Genomic DNA, 14215 nt, shown 5'->3' on the forward strand with positions numbered 1-14215 from the left:
CTTCCGGAAAGGATTCACCATGCTAGATATCATTAAGAACGTTCATAATTTATGACAAGAGGCCAAAATATCAATATTCACAGGAATTCAAAAGAAGTTGATTCTAACCCTCATGGATGACTTTCAGGGGTTCAAGATTTCAGTGGAGGAATAACTGCAGATGTAGTGGAAATAGCAAGAGAATTAGAAGTGGAGCCTGAAGATGTGACTGAATTGCTGCAATTCATGATAAAACTTGAAAGGATGAGGATATTGCTTCTTATGGATGAACAAAGAAAGTGGTTTCTTGAGATGGAATATACTCCTGGTGAAGATGCTCTGAAGCCTGTTGACAACAAAGATTTATAATATTACACAAACTCAGCTGATAAAGCAGCAGCAGGGTTTACTCCAACTGAGAGGACTGACTCCAATTTTGAAAGTTTCATTGTGGGTAAAATAGTATCCAACAGCATTCCATGCTACAGAGAAATTAGTCATGAAACAGAGTCAGTCAATATGGCAAAAGTCACTGTTGTCTTATTTTAAGAAACTGCCACAGCCACCCAACTTTCAACAACTACCACTGGGTTCAGTTGGCAGCCATCAAATTCGAGGAAGGCTTTCCACCAACAAAAAGATTACATATGGGTGAAAGCAAACATGATGGCTAGCATTTTTTTAAAAAATATTTTATTTATTTATATGAGAGAGAGAGAGAATGAGAGAGAGAGCACGAGAGGAGGGAGGGTCAGAGGGAGAAGCAGACTCCGGGCTGAGCAGGGAGCCCGATGTGGGACTGGATCCTGGGACTCCAGGATCATGACCTGAGCCGAAGGCAGTCGCTTAACCAACTGAGCCACCCAGGTGTCCCAATGGCTAGCATTTTTTTAGCAATAAAGTATTTTTTAATTAAGTTACGTATACTGACATTTTTTAAGACATAATGCTATTACACACTTACTAGACTACAGTATAGTGTAAACATAACTTTTATATGCACTGGGAAACCATAAAAATCATATGACTCACTTTATTGCAATATTCCGTTTACTGCAGTGGTCTGGAACTGAACCTGCAGGATCTCCTATGTATGCCTATATTTACCATATCTCTTGGCTCCTAGTTTTAGAAAAGCAATTTTATTGAGTGAATGTTAAAAAAAATAATAATACAACAACTGTATGTGGCTCTTTGCAATGATAACATAATATACCTTTACCTATAAAACCCTGAATGTAGCCCGATTCCAGAGTTTTAACCAAGAAAGGGGTGGGTGCGGGGTGAGAAGAATCATCCTCAAAAATCTACCTTGATGCTTTTTGCCACTGTAAGCAACCAATCATTATAGATCAATCCAAATATTTTAGGAATCTCCCCTTGAAACTTCCATTTGGTACTATCTGCCATTATATGCTTCTTTAATAACTAAAAAGGAAATGGTAAAATTAATTTAAGAGCAGTATATACTGTGAGAAATTAGAAAACAGTGAAAAGATTCTAAATTTTTAAAGTCAAGATTTTTTTAATTTCATGTATGGTTATAAGTTCTATGTTTTTCTAGTCTTCATGATTGCCCAAATTTGTAACAACTGAAATATGATAATGTGAAACAACATTCCAATATTTTCATTATATATACCTTCATCATTAAATGAATTTCAAAGTTCATTTTGTTTACTTAAAAAATATTTCCTCTGTTTAAATATCTGGCAATTCATAATTCTGAGAAATTCAAATGTTACTGTAAATGTCATTTAAAGTGAGAAAGGTTCTAACTACAGTGATGTCTACTTCCACTGAACATTTTAAGTAATTTCCTTCATTAGCTAATTTTGACATATTCTGATTTGCAAAAGTGACTTTGGCCTGAAGGCTTTCACCAAAAATTATCAATACAAAAGAAAAAACAAACCCCAAACTGTACATTTAATAGAATCCCAACTCAGAAAAGGTTGCCATAGTTTTAGTTAACTCATTATAGTTAAAAATGTGTCCAGTTTATCTGTATAAACTAAAATATACTGAACAGCATTACTGTTTTTCCTTTTTAAAAAAATATTTATTAATTTTTTTCTTTAGTAAACTCTACACCCAATGTGGGGCTCGAACTCATGACCCCAAGAACAAGAACTGCATGCTTTACTGACAGAGCCAGCCAGGCACCCCAAGCATTACTGTTTTTCAAACTCTTCACAGCATAATGATAACTTATGTTATTTATCAAATATATCTCTCTGGGTGTAAGAATATAATCATTTTCACTGAAAAAAAAACTGCTTATAACAACAGTACTATCAAAATAGACTAAATAAGGGGTGCCTGGGTGGCTTAGTTGGTTGGGCATCTGCTTTCAGCTCAAGTCGTGATCTTGGGGTCCTGGGATTGAGCCCCACATCAAGCTCCCTGCTCAGTGGCGAGTCTGCTTCTCCCTCTTCCTCTGTGATGTCTCTCACTCTCACTCTCTCTCAAATAAAAATCTTAAAAAAGAAATAGACTACATAAAATAGAATCAAGCTTTAGACTTCATGTCTAATCAAAGGACAAATCTCAAATCACAATAAACATAACGGAAATAAAATTCACAAAAATGAAAGTATTGTAACATAATTTTTTATCATTATTGGTCTGAATATATATATATACTGGAATTAAAATATTTCCCCAAAGAAAACCTAGGTAAATGGATACAGCTTTAAAATTACTGTATATCTTGGGGCACCTGGCTGGCTCAGTCAGTTGAGCATCTGACTCTTGGTTTCAGGTTGTGATCCCAGGGTCTTGAGACTGAGCCTAGCATCCAGCTCCACGCTCAGCACAGAGTCCGCTTGAGAGTGTCTCTTTTCCTCTCCCTCTGCCCCTCCCTCCGCCTGTGTGCATGCACATTCTTTCTCTCCCTCTCTCTAAAATAAGTAAATCTTTAAAAAAATAAAAATACCGTATCTTGCCTCAAAAGATCACAAATACAATCACAATAACATTATTTTTCTAACTAGAAAGAGATTAATACAACGTTTTCTTTTTTTTTAATTTATTTGAGAGAGAGAGAGAGAGCACGGGAGGGGGGAGAATCAGAGGGAGAAGCAGACTCCCCGCTAAGCAGGGAGTCTGACGTGGGACTTGATACCAGGACTCAAGGATCATGAACTGAAGGTAGATACTTAACAGACTGAGCCACTCAGGCGCCCAATACAACATTTTCAAGAACACTTACTTTACTAAATTATTCTAAAGATTATTTGCAGAGTTCATCAGTATTTACTATAAATGAACACTGTGATAAACTTAATTCTCAAAATAACCTTATGATGCTCAAATCATGGTCCTGGGGTCTTGGGATTGAGCCCTGAGTTGGGCTCTGAGCTCAGCAGGAAGTCTGCTTGTCCCTCTGCCCCTCCCCCTGCTTCTGTTCTCTCTCCCTCTCTCTTTCTCAAATAAATTAATAAAATCTTTAGGGGAGAAAAAAAGAAATCGAGGCAGAGGTGGACTGGATTTGTCCAGGGTTACTCAGGTCATAAATGGTGGGGTGGTATATGGATTTGAACAACGGCAGAAGTTTGACTTGAAGTTCACACTTTCAATTACTACGTTATACTACCTTCCTTTAGTATCTTCTTGCCTTTGCATATCCCTGTTCTGTCTGGTCTGTAGTAACTTTACCATCCGTCAGTGGATGTCTAACTTGTTAAAATTTTACGTATTTATGCATTTTGATACAGTAATTCTACTACTAAAAAATTCTGGGGTGCCTGGCTAAGTTGGTGGAGCATCCAACTCTTGATATCGGGGTTGTGAGTTCTTGCCCCACACTGGGTGTAGAGATTACTTAAAAATATTTTTCTTCTATGAAAATGCAAAAAGCAACAAACAATGAATCATGGAACACTACATCTAAAACTAATGAGGTAATGTATGGGGATTAACATAACAATAAAAAAATTAAAAAAAAAAAGAAAATGCAAAAAGCAGACAAAGATTTACCACGGCACTTACATAGGGAAAAAGAAAAAAATCAAACATCTAAATGTCAGACATTAGGGAATTAAAAAAAATGGTACTTTCAACGTGGGAATTATATTGCCATTAACATAATTTTTAGTAACAAACAAAAAAGCCAAGTTAAAGTTAAGCTTAAAAAACAAAAAAGAATCTATGTGAGAGATCAACAGCCTTTTTATGTAAAGGGATGGAGAGTAAATATTTTAGGGCTTTGCAGCAATATTCTGGTACTCAATGTTGCCATTTTAGCACAAAATGGAGCCATAGATTAACACATGAACATGTGACTATAGAAAAAATTATCATAAAACTTTATTTACGGACATTAGAATCTGCATTTCCTATTAATTTTAACACAGCATGAAATATTATTCCTTTGATTTTTTTCCCCCCAACAGCTGAAAAAGGAACCATTCTTAAGTTTTTAAGTAGTAAAAAAAGGCAATGGGTCAGATTTAGCTTACAGACTATAGTTTGCTGACCCCAGATCTAAATGGTCCTAAATAGAGCACCCAGGTAGCTAAGTCAGTTAGGCATCCGCCTCTTGATTTTGGCTCAAGTCATGATCTCAGGGTCATGAGATCAAGCCCAGCCTCGGGCTCTCTGTAGGCTGGGCATCGGAGCCTGCTTAAGATTCTCTCTCTTCCTCTACCTCTCCCCGACCTCCCTCTCTAAAACAAACCATAAAAAGGTCCTAAATAAAATAATCCCCCAGACACTTAAAGGCCTGGGCCTGGAAGGAAATGTGTCAAAAATGGTAGCTATGTCTTGGTGGTAGAGTTACGATTAAATACTATCCTTTCCTTTTAATTTTAATTAATAGAGAGCATATGTGAATGACATTAGAAAAAATACAAAGGACAAGAAAAAAAAGACAAATCTTTCCTGAAAGATTAACTTTGGACAACTATTTGCTATATCCTCAGTGCTCTTTCATAGTCTTGAAGATGCCCTTAATATCACCTTGTTTTAAAATATTGTCTTTTTCCTTGAATTTACTAAGCATCTTCAGACGCTTCTCATTTATAGTTTTATTTCAATTGCCTAGAATTAACCAGGTAATCAGTAAGTCAATAAAATTTTACTGGCCGAATCAGTTGATTTCATAAAGTTATCATTTGAAAGTATCTTCTTCTTCTTTTTTTTTTTTTTTAAAGATTTTCTTTATTTATTTGACAGAGAGACAGCGAGAGAGGGAACACAAGCAGGGGGAGTGGGAGAGAGAGAAGCAGGCTTTCCTGCTGAGCAGGGAGCCTGATGCAGGACTCGATCCCAGGACCCTGGGATCATGACCTGAGCCAAAGGCAGACGCTTAATGACTGAGCCAACCAGGCGCCCCGAAAGTATTTTCTTAAAAAGTAAAAATAAAATTTGATAGTTCCAAGCTGGGAATAATACTATAATTAGCATAATATTAAAATAAATATTCTTTTATATGTAAAAAGTTCTTACACATCATAAGGAGTACCACCCAACTAGACATAAGGGCTAATGATAAAAAAGTATGGCACAAAAAATGTGAGAAAAACTCTGAAAAACAAGTCCATTTCACTATTATTCAGGAACCACAAAATTTAAATGTATTCTAATATTTTCACTGATCAATTGTGAAAAGTTAGAAAATTTATGACACTGGGTTGGTAAGGCAAAAATTAAAGGCCTACATATATAAACACTAATTATGGGAGACAAACTTTTCTGAAAGGTGGCTTAACTACACATCTTATTCTGAAACAATAGGTGTTTCTGTAACTCAAATTAGCTTTCAGGGACGTGGAAAAAATAGATGAACGATGTTAGTATAACACAGAAGTAATGCTGGTTCACATGCCATTTTTTTTTTTTTTTGCACTGCCTAGTATGAGTGGTTGAATGCTAAGTACACAAATAAAACTGAACATAATACTAGACATAATACTCATCCAATTCGACTTTCTTAGTTTTTAATGTGACCACATGATGACTCAGAAGTTCATATTATTAGATTGCCCCAATCTTCTTTTGCTTTTGATACCTTAACGCAGCAATCTTAATTCTTCCTTACACATTCTTAATATCAAGCAACCTTCCTCTTTTCCTTAAAGTACTACATTTACCTAACATTATTAGGAATAAACTGTTAGAAGATTATTGCTTATGTTCCTTATTCAAAATTTGCATTAGCTTTGAACAATCTACACCAACACCATTTCCCCCCAAATCTTTGTTACTGTAGTGTGAGATTTTGTAAAACATAAGGTCATTTATACCTATGTACACATTTAAAATACATACTCGTCCACACAATTAACTTTAAAGGAATCTAAGAAAATAAATGAATAACAAAATAATACATGCACAGGAAGAGTCTATGTGTTTTAAAACAGAAAAACAGTTTTTTAGTTGGTCAGATACATATACAAATAGAACACAGTACAGCTAGTAAAAATGATTCTGCAGACATACACTTACTGACATGGAAAGAAGCTTATGACATAGGAAGAGGAAAACATTACAGAATGAGTGATGTGTTCCATTACTATCAAAATCTATTATAAAAATATGTGTGTGGGGTGCCTGGGTGGCTCAGTCATTAGACGTCTGCCTTCGGCTCAGGTCATGATCCCGGGGTCCTGGGATCTAGCTCCGCATTGGGCTCTCTGCTCCGCAGATAGCCTGCTTTTCCCTCTCCCACTCCCCCACTGCTTGTGTTCCCTTCTCTTGCTGTGTCTCCCTCTGTCAAATAAATAAATAAAATCTTTATTAAAAAAAAAAAGTCAGACTCTCAACCAACTGAGCCACCCAGGCACTCCTATGCAAACTTTTTTCAAAAAACTTTATAGTATGTTGCTTATGTTCCCTCTCTCACTGTGTCTCTCTCTGTCAAATAAATAAAAAAGAGACAGTCAAATAAATATTTGAGAGAGAGACAGTGAGAGAGGGAACAGAAGCAGGGGGAGTGGGAGAGGGAGAAGCAGGCTCTCCGCGGAGCAGGGAGCCCGATGCAGGGCTCGATCCCAGGACCCCGGGATCATGACGTGAGCCGAAGGCAGACGCCTAATGACTGAGCCACCTAGGCACTCCTAAAAATAAAAATCTTTAATTCAATATATTTTTGATAAATATTGTCATAAAATTCAAATTTCATGGAGCTAGAGGAAATACTTTTTTTCCCCACTAATTGAGAGGTTGTGGTACAAAGAAACACTTTACAATGCATTTGATGGTGAACGTTCAGGGGAAAAAAACTAACAAGAACAAAAACACAAATAAATGACTTTTTTAAAAAGGTAATTTAGGGGCACCTGGGTGGCTCAGTCGTTAAGCGTCTGCCTTCGGCTCAGGTCATGATCCCAGGGTCCTGGGATCGAGTCCCGCATCGGGCTCCCTGCTCAGCCAGAAGCCAGCTTCTCCCTCTCCCACTCCCCCTGCTTGTGTTCCCTCTCTCACTGTGTCTGTCAAATAAATAAATAAAATCTTTAAATAAATAAATAAATAAATAAATAAACAAGGTAATTTAGAAAGCACCCATGTAAAATAAAATATTTTATATTCACTGCAGAAACTTGAGGTGGTATTTCAGATATTGTGCTAGAGAATTAAATGCCTATTTTTTTTAAAAGATTTTTATTTATTTGACAGAGACACAGCGAGAGAGGGAACACAAGCAGGGGGAGTGAGAGAGGGAGAAGCAGGCTCCCCGCCGAGCAGGGAGCCCGATGCGGGGCTCGATCCCAGGACCCCGGGATCATGACCTGAGCCGAGGCAGATGCTTAATGACTGAGCCACCCAGGTGCCCCTAAATGCCTATTTTTAAAGTATTGAGCCAACACAGCAATTTAAGAATATAATGAACACAAAACCAAACTTCCTCAGTTCCCAATTATTCGTAAAGTTTACTATTTTATGTATCTTGGGCCAGCTTGCCCCTTCACTCTTACAAACTCATCTCTATATGGCCACTCCTGAAACAAGCTCAATAATAGGGTTTGCAACTTAACTTGAATTTAACCAAAATGAAGACAGTATGATGACAGTCACATCTGTTATCTCTCAAAACACTACACAACTAAAACTTAAAGACTCTGAACTGTTGGCATTATCACTCTTCAATCATCCTAGATGAGCAGTATCCTTAGGTTCAATATAACTGTATCTTAAATTAACTGCATATGATTTATGCAACAAACTTATTTTCAGACTTTAAAAAATATCAATTTAAGAATAAGCATATTTACTTGTGAGTATAAACAATAAAAACATTTTTTAATGGAAAGTACTGCCAGAAATGTTAATTTCATTTAATTGTAACAACCCCTTTGCTAGTCTGACATTCTCCCCATTTTACAGATGAGAAAAAATATTCAAAGGTTAGGTAATTTACCCCTAATCACATGGCCGGAAGGCAAATTCATTAATTTGCCTATTGTCAAAGCCCTTCCCACTTAACCTTTTTCCAATCCATGCACTTCTAGAATCAAAATTTTATACTCTCTACTGGGTTTCCAAAAATTTACTTATTATAGTAGTAACATGATCGCAAAAAGTGAAAGAAACCCCAATGAACCAAATTATTATTTTAAATACAGAAAATTGTTTGCTAAATTGAGATTAGTTCACAGGAATATGGTATTCTAAGATTTGGAATGGATATCACAAACAGAATATGATTTATCAGATACAATTAATTTATCAAGTCATCCAAAAGCATTTTAGAAATGGGATATACTATATTAATATACATGTCCTATTACATCAAAACATAAGAAAATGATTACATATCTTGCTTTATTTGTTCAATTATATCAATGTTAAATAAAAAAGCTAACTAAATTATTTTTATTGTATTAATTAAAAGGGGTGCCTGCTTGGTTCAGTTGGTGGAGCATGCGATTCTAGATCTCAAGGTAATGAGTTCAAGCCTCACACTGGATGTAGAGATTACTTAAAAATAAAATTAAACAACAACAACAGCAACTACCATTTGGGTTTCTCTGCTAATCTCCCAGCTGAAACTGACCTTTCGAAGAAGTATTCTCTTGCATAAACTTTATGCAGACCTGCAAGATTTCTGCATTTTCAACTACAACTTGCTAATAAGTGTCATTGGTGTAAGGTCCTTTCAGATTTACTACAGAGCAAAAATCAGAACAATAAAACTCTTAAAACTACTTGAAGGAAAATGTGTTTCCTTCTAAAGCCACATGTTAATATTCTTTGTGATACCTTTAATAATAGTTTTGAACTTTTTATGGCAGTTCAAAAGTTTGGAAGGCAATTTTTCTTTCAAGCTATTTATCAGCATGGTTTTTATGCAGTTGAATCATCATGAGTTCAACCTACTGAGTCACCTGCTTACAGCATCTGCCAACCACAATTTACTAACTGCAGCTTCCTCAAACTTACAACTGAACAAACTCAGGAAGGCCTAGGAACTGTTTAATGTTTTCCAAAGTAGCAACTGAAAATATTCTTTCAGAACAGCCCATGTTTAAAAAAATAAAACAAAACAAAAAACCCCCAACTTCCTTGTCCTGAATGAGCACTCCACCTATGGTAGTCTCACTCTACCTTGTATTCTTCCTTCCTGGGAAGACAGGGATTTCAACCTAAGGAGGAAATAAAATTGTATGCTTGCATAATATTTTTAAATAAGTGTTCTACTAAAAATAATTCCTAGGTACAAACTAATACTAAGCTGGAGTATACATACAATTGTGCCAATGACTATACTAATTATACAGAGCAAACATTAACTTTAATAAAATATTTAAGAAGTGTAAAATACAAAGGATGTAATTTCAAAATTAATACCATACCACACACTATTTGGAGCTGACTTTCACTATTTTCAATTTCTACTATTTCCAGCTATGGATATGATAAACTATAAACCTGAAGAACTACTCTATTCTACTTCTCTTCTCAGAAATCCAGTGCAAACTGATATCATCAACAAAACTTGTAACTTGACAGACTTGGATCTGCCAAGTAGGATTTAGTCTTTTACCATCTGACCCATCTGTTCATTCATTAGCATCTAGTAGAGTAAATACAAATATATGAGAAATGCGTTAAGTTATTCAGAAAAAAGGAAGAAGTTAAAACTACAGCTCCAAAGTATCCTAACACAAGAACATCTTAATTACCTAGTACTGTTAAGGAAGACAATATGGCACAATTAACTTCAGAATGATTTCCAATCATTGTTTAGCTCATCTAGAAAAACTAATTAGAAAAGGGAAGAGAACATACACTGAACGACGTGTGTTAAACATTCAACAGTTTGTCTACAAAAAAGGAAGTTTTAAAAAGTAACTTATAGAAATAAGAAAATTTATCAAAATACTACTAATTCTGAATGAAAGTATTTCTAGAGTTCATTCACTAAATAACATACTAACAATTTAAGCTTTTCATCAATACTCATGGTTATCACCATCATTGATTATTCTGACTCAATCATAATTATTAACTGATATAAAGTGTTGTTGCCTCTATACCAACGCAGCCCATAAAGACAAAATTTGAGTTGTAACTACTTTTTAGTTTCTTTTGTATCTTCCTCTTGTGCTATCAAGTTCCCAATCTACCATCATCCCACATTTGGCTTCTCATATGCTGTGAAAAGGGGAACCAGCTTAGACAGCTTGACGCAATTATGTTTGAAATAGTTTCTTAGTGTGGGACTAAGAGGCTCCCTTATGAGTAAAATATGTTAGGGAATATATTTCATTCAATAAGATTTTGGACACCAGGTGTCTATTTCTGTGCCAAGAGACTGGCAATACATATAAGAGTTTACACCCTCGAGGATCTTAATGGCCTGTTGGAACAGAGATTAACACACAATTCACTGCAATACAAGTTAAAACAGAGTTTTACATAGGGTAGAAAGGTGAGACAAAGACTGTGGGAAAGATAATCTAGTTAGGTTTATTGGGAAAGGTATCACACAAGAGCTGGGACTTGAGAAAAGCATGGATACCTAGAACTTCAAAAATTTTTGAGTTGGAACTTCAAAGATTCAAGGACACCTGCCATGTTATGGGAGATCAGAAAAGAAGGACTTCTAAAAATAAATTTATTTTGTTTTTCCTGAGAGAGCGAGCAAGAGCAGGGGAGGGGAGGCAATAGGGGGAAGGAGCAAAGGGAGAGGGAGAGAGAATCTTAAGCAGGCTCCACGTTCAACAAGGACCCTGACCTGGGAGGGGGGGCCCTCAATCTCAAAACCCTGAGATCATGACCTGAGCTGAAATCAAGGGTCAGAGGCTTAACAGACTGAATCACCCAGGCACCCAGAAAAGAAGGACTTTCAAAACAGAGGGAAATGAAGGTGCAGACACAGACAGATGAAACAACATGACATATGTGGAGAAGTGTAAGTACACTGGTATGGACTGAGGACAGGAGATTAGGCAAGTAGGAAGACTTAACCACTCTATTTGGAGAGATTGTAATAGTCTAGGCTAGGTGAGAATGAAAGCTTTACAATTAAGATGAGGAGGACAGGATGCACACAGTGACTAAGAAGGCAGAATCAGCAATTTTTGGAGGCCAATATAAAATTGCCAATGAGGAACCTAAAACGTTCCCAGGTGTCTATTTGACTGACAAAGCGTGGTCATGCCATTAGCCAGCATACAGAAGGATTGGGAAGAATGACAAGAGCTGAGTGCTGAAACTTAGTACAGCAGGCAGTAGAACACATGGGTTTTATCTGCTCAATGACATCTACTGGGACCACCATTTATTTATATTTATTTATATATACAACATGATATTCTATCATTCCTGATGTTACTGAGAACTTGTAAGTTTTTAGAACATTACTATGAATAATTAGAATTCACTATATGTGAATACTTTTTAATTTACATATGTACACACACATTTAAGGATGAATAATATGATATATGGAATTTGCTTTAAAATAATACATGAGGAGGGATGCCTGGGTGGCTCCATTGGTTAAGCGTCTGCCTTTGGCTTAGGTCATGATCCTAGGGGTCCTGGAATCGAGCCCCGCATCGGGCTCCCTGCTCAGTTGGGAGCCTGCTTATCCCTCTGCCTGCCGCTCCCCCTGCTTGTGTTCCCTCTCTCTCTCTGACAAATAAATAAAATCTTTTAAAAAATTTTTAAAAAATTAAATAATACACGAGGAACAGTGAGAAGAAATGATTTTGGCCATGAACTGGTAATTGTTAAAGCTGGATGACAGGTAGATGGGAATTCATTTTACTATTCTATGTCTGTATGTTTTAAATTATCTGGGGAAAAAAGTTTTATCACATCACACTTCTGCTCAAAAACCTCCAAAGGCTTCCACTTCAGTTTTAACCGGAACAAAAAACAAAGTCATTATCTACCTTTCTTATTTCATTTCCTACTAATCTCTATATAGTTGTCTTCTTGCTATTCTATGAATGCTTTCATTTTAGGCTCTTTCTATTTTTCTGTTCCAGCTAACACTTCCTATCAGGTTTTATTTTTCTCCATAGCACTTACAGTCTTTTAATACACCAGAATAGTTAGTTACTTTGCTTGCTATCTCTTCTCACTACAAGGTAAGCTGTATGAAGGCAAGGAATTTTGTTTTGTTTTGTTCATGGTTGCACCTTAACTACCAGAAATAGTACCTGGGACATAGCAGGTGCCCAATAAATATTTGTAAAACTGAATCAGGAAACTGAAAAAAGGAACACATCTCTGAGACAGAAAAGGAGGTAAGGAGAGGTGCAAAAACAGGTTTAAGGACAGGAAGTTAAGGGGGTTCCTGCTTCTAACCTCCATTTCCATTGTGCTCCAGGAGAAAGGTCTTCTACTAAGAGAAACGGAGGAAGCTGAGTAGAATAGTGATAATTTAAAATAACTGTTTCAGGAAATGAAAACTCAAGGAGCATAGAAAAGGATGCCAACTGGTACTAAAGGATCAGCTGAGATCAGAGACAATACAATGACACCAAAATACTTGGGTGTTATTTTCTCCTGCTTTTTAGTCTTAAAAGCTTTTAAGCATTTGGGGCAAGGCTTTCCCAAAGAATTTCTGTAATAATGGAAATGTTATGTATTTGCACTGTCCCACATATGGCTATTTGAATACTTGAAATGTGGCTAGTCTGACTGATGAACTTTTAAATTTACTTTTACTTAAAATAGCCCCATGTGACTAGCAGCTACCAGTAATGGGCAGTGCATTTCTCGGGTATAAAAAATGGAGAAGATAAATAATAGGACTGTTCCTTCCAGGTTAAGAAATTTAAAAGGCAGATGTGGCAGAAAGACAAAGGCATAAGGGAGTTAAGGTGCTAGTAAGAATGGCTGAAATAATATACCACAGGAGAAGTATCTTGGCTGGAAAAAAATGAAGAGAAAACTAGAATACAGGAAATTCACCAAATATGCAACCCACTGGTAAAGTGGTAAAAGTCTGTGAATAAGATCTATTTTGTCTGCTTAGGGTTTAAAAAAGTTACTTCTAATGGGCTTCTTGAAAGTACACATATCATGAACTGAGATTTACCCAACCAGACCTATTTATTTTTGAACTCCTACCACATTTATTCTCTTTATCACCCAAATTTTATAGGGCATAATGTTCTTCTATTATCTCATAGACAATGACAACACTATCATGAGGCAGGTATTACATACCTAATTTTATATATGAAAAATAAACTGAAGTGGTTATATGCCTTGCCCAACATTTCAGAATAAGCAGCAGAGTTAGGCTCTGAGTCCAAATTGGCCTGTTGTGCTACTACCAAAGTCTGATACTTTAATAGATGTAAACTTTTTCCTCCCCTCAAAGAGCCAAAATTCCATAATAAGATACATTTTATATATGTGAATGTATGCAAATGACTACGTATCTTAAAAGAGAATTTCAAAAACTTTGGTAACTCATTTAACTGTTGGATGCTGATTTTGATTCTTCTTTACTTTTAAATTTGATTCATTTGTGAACTATTTCTGATTTTAGTAATACTGGCACTAAATCAGATACTGTAAAGTTCATGGAGTTTTGGGGCAAAAGGCAGTTACCCACGTTGTGCCATCATCCAAACCACATTCATAAAAAATTTAGTACAAATAATGTATACTTATGTCTATCTGTGAATAAGAGAAAATGGGAAAGGGATACCCTGGAAGTGATCCAGACCAATAAAAACAAACCAGTCGTTCTACCCACTCCTTTACCATGCTGGTAGTGAACACATCATTAATTAACTACACTTTTGGCCAAAGCAGAGTCTCA

General features: G+C 36.1%; 1 protein-coding gene across 7 annotated transcripts in view; it reads right to left on the reverse strand.

The window, feature by feature from the left end:
* The window catches only part of JMJD1C (jumonji domain containing 1C), a 338905-nt gene that overhangs the window by 58919 nt on the left and 265771 nt on the right, over positions 1-14215 (reverse strand). The window lies entirely within an intron of this gene.

Source organism: Phoca vitulina, unplaced genomic scaffold (genome assembly GCF_004348235.1).
Source record: "Phoca vitulina isolate PV1807 unplaced genomic scaffold, GSC_HSeal_1.0 scaffold29, whole genome shotgun sequence".
NCBI classification, from domain to species: Eukaryota; Metazoa; Chordata; class Mammalia; order Carnivora; family Phocidae; genus Phoca; species Phoca vitulina.